The sequence below is a fragment of the Colias eurytheme genome, chromosome 26 (assembly GCF_061535395.1).
Source record: "Colias eurytheme isolate Ceu_HAF_F1 chromosome 26, ilColEury1 Martin Lab GWU primary, whole genome shotgun sequence".
NCBI classification, from domain to species: domain Eukaryota; kingdom Metazoa; phylum Arthropoda; class Insecta; order Lepidoptera; family Pieridae; genus Colias; species Colias eurytheme.
In genome coordinates, this window is record NC_143005.1 from 3,526,394 (window position 1) to 3,535,165 (window position 8,772).

Genomic DNA, 8,772 nt, shown 5'->3' on the forward strand with positions numbered 1-8,772 from the left:
ATTTAGTACCGTTTTAGACTTAATGGCAGGTATTTATTTAGACTATAGCCACCTATAGCTAGACTATTTGGCATTTTGTTTTTAGTGTTTGTTTTATTACCTATTTTTAGAAGACAATGATTCGAGGCTGTGGGATCGAATTCAATAGATAATATAAACAATAAGAACACAACGTTATTAATTTATATTTAAATAGGATAATGATCTACTTATTAAATTTATTATCTCACATAAAGACCAGTCAGGAGTTTTTTACAGATACTTGATTACCATACCTAAATAGTAACTTAGGTGTAATAAAAAATAGTAGTTAAATAACTGTAACTCACGTTTCTAAGTTATGCTATTGTTTTGATCTTCCCACTGAGTGACCACTGAATATCCTGTAAAGAAATAAAAATATTGTTAATATTGAAACATACTTTATATTTAAATTTATATCAATACCTATCTTATATACATAGTATGTTATATTAAAAAAATCATGAAGATAAAGAAAACACAATTTTTTTTACATTTTCCTAACAAAACCTAACCGATTAAATATTTTTCATTCGATTCTTTAATATTCTAATTGATTGTTAGATTATACGTAGTTCATAGCAAATTATTTAAAGAACCAATTTGATTAAAAACTGAAGATTGTAATTATTGCTTTGAATAACGTAAACATGTTTTTACTATTGTCCTAGAAGCAAGTTTTATTCCAACCTTGTCTAAACTCGTTTTATTTTTAGTGACAAAATTCAAGTTTTTTGTCGTTTCCTTTTATAAATGTAACTTGGTAAATTAGGTTCTGGGTCTGAACAAAATATTGTATAAAAAATGTTATATGTACTAGGATATGAAACAGTCGAAATTAAACTTCAAACTATCGACTCTCACTTTTCACACATTGCACGTATCGCGTTGAAACGTATAGCTATCTAGTATCTACATTTGTACAATAAAGCTGCAAACATACTATCGGACGCGACTTACGGACGAGGCTTACAGCCGCGATTATAGTGCACAGTATCAAACATCCAGCGCCCCAGATTCGCGTCGGACGTCCGAACACTAAAGGTTGCAGCCACAGACATAGATAGACTACGCAAGTACCGCGATCTGTATGAAAACCAAGCGTGTCATATTTTTTGTACTGACCTTGACGCGTTATGACGTCACGAGCGCTTTTTAGTGATGGTAATTTCATTTTACGCTAAATCGATTAGGACGCCACTCGCGCGGCGATTCTAGTATCGTCCTATCCCATCGAAGTAAATCGAAAGAAATCAGATCAAACTAGATCTATGTCTAAGAGGTAATTAAATAAATGAATCGTAATCGATTACTAAATCGATTCAAGACAGAAAAATGATAATTACCATAGACAGAGGAATGATAAAATAAATTTATAAACCTTTTAATATTCTAACAAGTAAACTAATGTGTTTTAGCTTTTTCTTACATAATATGCCCATTGAGTTACCGTGTACTACGTACTAGAGAGGCCATCGAAAGGAAGTAATGAAACTGTCAATCAATCAATCTTTATGTCCCGTTGCATCAATCCATTTTTCTTTTATGTTCGGGTTACTTGGAAAACTGAAAAAACAAACATAGTCTAAGCAATAAGGAGTTTTCTTAAAAAACTCCCAAGATGACACTTTAACTAATGGCGTCCATGTCATAATATTTATTTTAGTACCTTTGTATTAAAATACTTAAAAGTTCTAGGTCAAGTCGTATTAAATGACAAAAAAAATCTATGCCTTTTTTTCTGAAAAATTGCTCCTTCAAATTATCATTTTTCTGTTCGATTATAAAATCGATTAGAATCGAGAACTGTTGCATCAAATGAACATCACTAACCACAAAATTGGACAGAAAAATGAGAACAGAAAAATGAGAAGACGCTATTCATTGCTTGTTATCATACGACTCGATCTTTACCGTGCCAAGTAAAAGCCGCAATGTATTCCGAATCATTTCGTATGATTTGGTATCCGTGTTTCTCACGATCGTTTTCCACAGATATTCTTTATTTGATTTTAAAATAAATAGTGCATATTCTGATTAGAAAATTACTTACCGGTGGAAGGAAACATCTCTGCTAACTCGGCCACTCACAGCTGTGGAGTTTCTACAGTTTATAACGGCGTAATTCGGCATTTTACTTTATTCAGCTTCACGTCTTTCCTTGGCGAACTGCAAGCGCGGACTGAGTGTAGGCCAGCGTCAAGTAAGTTTCATAATCTTAGTTTGGACACGGGAAGTACATACACTCGCTTAGTCTATCTTGATACATGTCTGTGGTTGCAGCCCAAGGGCTCGTCCACAACTTACGTCTTATAGTTTTCACACCTCAATGTACAATTATTATCTAGATACCTATATGTCGCGGCTTTAAGTCGCGTCCGTAAGCTTCGTCCGATAGTTTGTTTCGACCTTTTTACGAACTCAAGTGACGACTTACTGCGTTTTAATACTTAGAGCAATAACTATTAATTTTATAGCTCTCAATATACGTAGATAATCCATTCAAGGACATAAAACCCTTAACGATTGATACAACGTATAAATAAAATAAAACATTGAACCTTTAATTGATACCTATATGCAATGTATGTCAATCATGTTTTTACCTCAGCCTGTTTTTCAACCCTTTACTGCGATGCGCAAAAACTACTGATTATAATTCAAAATGGCCGAAGACATAAATAGTATCTAGATAATTCTGTGGTCTAGACAAGTTCAACTTAACTGCACAAGTGGTTGTTAAAATAAATGTCACGTTGTGCTTTCATCGACCATCTATTATAGATAGTTTTACTTTTAATAAGAACCAATGAATAAGTTATGGAAGAGGCGGTTTTAACAGATAATGTATGTGTTTAATTACACACAAATAAAGTTCTTCTTGTAGATGTATAGATTGCATTTGCATTTCATGAAAGTAAACAATGTGTCGAATCTTTATTCAATGTAATCTAGATACAAAGCTAGCTAAATTTGAACATTACATTCGTAAGTCGTAACTTATTTTGTACTAAAAGTGGTATGTGTTCTAAACTATCAAAGGCGAGATACTACTGCTCGATCAATATCTATTAAAAAAACGACTTCCGTACCTTAAAAAATATCAATAAATTTATGAATCAAGCTTTCTCATTCATCCTATTATAACCTTACGCAATAACAACCTGTATTCCCATGGCGCAGGTAGCATTGTCGCATATAGGGTTATAACATTGGTATGCCCAAAGGCAGGTAGTGCTTCCGGTCCTAACACTTTCATTGTGTTGCGCATTGCTATTTATATACGTCTAATCTATTGAATATTCTTTTAAAATAATACTTTGGGCGTGATTTACAATCGACATGGAAGCCAAAAATAAAGTTGAGAATTTTTGTCTGTTTTTATGTTTGTCCGGGCTAAATTCAAAAGTACGGCATGGATTTACTTCAAATTTTGCATGAATGTTACTAACAGGTCGGGTCAACATATAGGCTATAATATATCATCACGCTAAGACCAACAGGAGCGGAGCAATGCGGGTAAAACCGCGGGGCACAGCTAGTAGTATATAAAGTATCGAAGCTATCAAAGCGCTTTATTGTAAAGCTAGTAGCTGTTTCACAGACGAATGGTTCTTGTTTTTTTTTTTTTTTTATTATGAAGGAGTATCTTGCGGGAAGTACCTATGGCGTGACCGGTTTGTATTGTAAAGATAGAATCATTAATGTATAGAATTATCAAATATATAAAGGTTGTGAGAAACCTCTGGAATTCCGATAACGATTTTGGTTTTACATACTTTGAAAATTGAAATACAAAACTTTTAAACTTGTTTTATAGGTTAGTTTCAGTTAAGTACTTTCAGTTAGCTTTTTTTGTCCTTACATCATATAAAATTTAAATTTTTTTAGTATCTTCCTATATAATTCTCCTTCGAAATAAGAATCAAAACTATTTTTTTCCAATAATTCTCATTATCATTTCGTCCACAATCCTTCCAAGTAATTTATTACGTTCCTAGTTTTTACAATGGCTGACAAAGCACGCTCGAATTACAAACTGGATCCCACGGGAAATCCACGAGCAAAAACATTTTTTGTATTTTTTTTCTTTCGGTCAATAACGCAAAGACCCTAGGGATATCGTTAGATTAATATCAGGAATCGAAATAAGAATTGTAATATTGTTCTACCTATCCAATTTTTCGCTTCATTTATTTGAATTTCATAGTTTTGTAAAGGTAAAACAGGATAAATGTTTCACTGTTACTGTTACAATAAAAAAATTTCATTGAAACTTCATACTTATTGATACACGATTTCTTACAAAATAACAATTATTTCTTCCATCCAATCATAAGAAGCTAGATCAATTTGTATAAGTCGCAGTCATCTTGTCGAATCTGCTATTTGATTGAATGACGACATTAATTAAAACTGCCGTCCGATTTGAAAAATCCTTAAACGAAACCTCTCATTTACGTAGATGTCCTTAATCACCGTACAATAAATACATACCGCCAACAAAACCAAGCCCTTACCAAATATTTCTCTCACAAAAAGCGATCGACCCACATTCGAGTCGCGTGTCATATAGCCATGTATCGAGAATCTCGTAACTGCCACTTTCTCGAACCCCCAGGCCATGAAAATTATATAACACCCGGTTTTTAGTTTATTTGGTTATGAAAATCAGCTGCTTTTAGTTCATATTTGTCTGTGTTACGAAAGGCTTTGTAATGCCGCTTAAGATTTGTCATCCGAATCGTAACTAAATAGTAAATACCTACTTCAGGAATTTGAGCTTTTTCAAACGGTTTTTGGAAGAAGGCTAATATAAATTGAAACCAACAATAGCCAGACACACACAGAAACTTTAACATTTTGTAAAAATTAATAATAATGAACTGATTTTGAAAATTTGAAAGAAAAAGTAGGTTAGGATTCGAAATAATTAGATACTTAGTTCTTTAAGTTTTTGTTTTAAAGTATAGGTACCTATTTAATTCCGTAATATAGAACCAGTAGGTCCTAACTCCTACTACATACTGAGAAGTAGGCCATATTACGAACCTTGGTGTGGAATTGATAATTTTAGGTATCTTATAAAGTTGGTAAAAAACACATGGTTTCATCCGAGCCATCTTTATGCTAAATTTCATGCAAATCCGGTTAGATGTTTAGGTGTGGATTTTTATATAAACATCTAAATTCTTCACAAATTTACAAACTTTCACGTTTATACCTATTAGTAACATAAATATTAAGTGAAATTTGCGCTTTCGTAAAAAAGTGTTTTTATGTTTAGAAAGGATAAGTACTTCATTGTTTAAAGTGTACAAGGTGTACCTATCAATTGAGATAAAATTAAATATTTATTGAGAGATAATGAAAAGTAAATATTTTTCAAAGTTTCTGGCACAGTCTATAAAAAAAAAACAACCGCCGTTTTTTTAATAAACATTTAAATCTCTTCTATCCAAAGTATAAATTAGTAAACGGAATAAGTAGAAAGTTGAATGTTGTAGGTAGGGATAGGTAATAAGATATAGGGTTACCAAAGAATTTTAAGACAATTTTTTTAAAACATAACAACGAATTGATAATCAATTGCATTGTTTTTATTTAACACTTTTATTTCAACGATTTGTAAATACGCATCTATTGTAATAAGCACAAGCATTTTAATTACTTCTTATTTTTTATTTGTTAATACATTAATATGGCATTCGAACTGGTCTAATGAGAAGACTGAAGTAAATAGCTTCAGATGCCTATTGAATGGAGATTTTCTTTTTCTTCGCTTAGTCTGTGTATTACTCCTTGGCTAAACCAATCCTTAGTATTAAAATCATAATTTAATGAACTAAACATGTTTATTTTATTGTTATTGTAAACTAAACATACGAACACAAACTTCAGGTTTACTTTCCGTCAGCAGTTCACGACTCAACAAGGTCGTTTATATGTTATGTTGTTAAATACTTCCTTGATAACCAAACTTGACATTTGCATATACATATACAGTCCAATTTATATTTGGTCCATGGTTTTTAATTGGAGATTGTAGAAACGATATCAAAAAATTATTAACGAACTTAACGCAGGCTATAATTAGCTTACGTATGTGATTAACTGCATAGTTTCCCGATCGTTTTTTCTAAAACTTTACAAATTACATACCTTCCTCGACAACCGTGCTATCTAAAAAACACACCATCATCCATTGCATGGTTGAAAAGCTCTAAGCATTTTGTGAAGCGACTTTGTTTTATATTATGTATCGATATTGATACTACTTCTGACTATACGAAACCATCACTGCTCAACCTACTAACGGATTTGCAGCTGATGGTCACCATGCTTAGATAAAATCAACTTGTCCATGGTACAAAATAAACCTAACTAGCTTACCGCACGCGGCTTCGCCCGCTTTGTCTAAAACCTAAATAATTATATACTAAAACCTTCCTCTTGAATCACTCTATCTATTAAAAAAAACCGCATCAAAATCCGTTGCGTAGGTTTAAAGATTTAAGCATACAAAGGGACATAGGGACAGAGAAAGCGACTTTGTTTTATACTATGTAGTGATAACAATATAATATACCCATAGATGGACACATAAACTATGCTAAAGGTACTAGGGTAGGTATATCCACACGGTTCAATAGTTTAGTGATCTAGTCTATGTAAATGTTACGGCTAGGCGTGAAATTTTTTACTCTACTACTGTTAATTCTCGTACATAAGATAGATATAGTATTATCTTTTCTTATTATATATATCTATATATAAGATATAGAAAAGATAATACTATGTAACAATAGACTATAACAGAAGTATATTATGTTTATTTCTCTTTACGGTCCATTTGAGGCGTTTATAAAGAATGATTGTTATAATAGATACTAAATTATACATTGAATTCGTTTTTGTGCACATGATTCATGAAGTGAGACGTTGCTTGTCGGTTATCTTTAGCATAAATTGTATTTGTTGTTATGTAGTGAAGTGTGTATATCCAAAGGGAATTAAACCCAGGATACTCATTATAAAATAGCGAAAAGGACTGAGTAAAAAAAACATTAGTGCCCAAGAAACTTTGCGAAATCAGTGAGCAATAAAGAAGAAAGTTGACAGATCAATATGAATGATACGAACATGTTTCGTTCGCTGACAGGTCGTTCACTCGATCGCGTCATCGGAAAGAACTTACTTTTCGTTTGAAAACATATTTATTATAATCTGTAGATAATTCAGTACCATATTGGTACCATAATAATGTCTAGACTGTTTTGTAACTTAAGACACAGATATATTACAAATCGTTTAATTAACAAAAATTCGGCATTATACAAAATGCCGAGACTTTGTCAACTGACGATGCCGTTTGTAAACGGCCAAATAATACAATTTACCTACAGCATAGGTATATACATATTAAACTAGAATATTATGTTATTTTAATGTTCTGAGAAACTTAGTTGCCAACAATGTTGCCAAGGAAATATGAATAAGGTTAAAAATGTAGAAATGCATTTCCTTATAAATGATCTCACCATATAAGTAAAAAGAGAAATGACGGCACATGCAAATAACATCGTTTCGTGTCATCTGATGTAAATGAGTCATTAGAAGAGTATTAGTGGATATTCACTCAATGGCGAAGATCGCAGAAATATGCAGAAATAGTTTGTCCGTAAGGGGAGATAGTTTTTGGAGGTCATGGGAAATAGATTTTTGTTTTCAGTTTAAGTTTCATTACAAAAATTAAGATTATATCTCTCAGGTAGGAAAACAGTCAATAAATATACAATTAATAAAATTATACAAATTGGCATTACATATTATTTTACTTAGGCTATAGATACAGTAGAAATTTTGATAAGTAGGTATAGGTATTAACTTCTTGAATCAGCTCCTTATTTTTAGTTGGTCTAATTAAAATGATATGGACAGGATACGTAATATGAATATGGCGAACCAGATAATAGTCCTAACTGTTGAAATAATTGTATATTGAAACACAACTTGTGGATGCTGATAAATTATCTTTATTTTTATAATACTTTATTACAAACTACATTGTGCGCACACGACATTGCACCAGACAGAGAGGAAGGCAAAGACAATTGCAGTTTACAGTGATACCATACAGACTATACAATAACCAAAATACAGATTATAATATTTGCCTATTACAACACTAACTTAATCATTTAAAAAAGAAAAAGTAAAAGTCATACCGCATCAAAGGTATTTCAGAATACAGAACATAAAAGCACACGCAAGCAAGGTCTTGTTAACTTTTGATGATTCACAACAATATTGCCAAATCAGAGGTATGCAATACAATTTCGAAACTTCCAGAAAGTAATGGAGATAGTACTTTCTTTGAAACAATGTATAATAACTACAGAACAGCTTAATTTTAACCAAAAGGAAAAAAAAATAGCAAAATTTTATGAAGATACTAGCTTATCACCCGCGGCTTCGCCCGCTTTGTCTAAAACCTAATAAATTATATACTTAAACCTTCCTCTTGAATCACTCTATCTATTAAAAAAAACCGCATCAAAATCCGTTGCGTAGTTTTAAACTTTTAACTTTTAAGCATACAAAAGAAGCGACTTTGTTTTATACTATGTATAGTGATCTGTGATTGTATAATATTAATATATGTAGTTATATTTTCTCAGTAGTGACACTTATACTTAAACCGATACCGGTATATAGTTTTATATACAGTTAGTTTCACATAAGTATGAA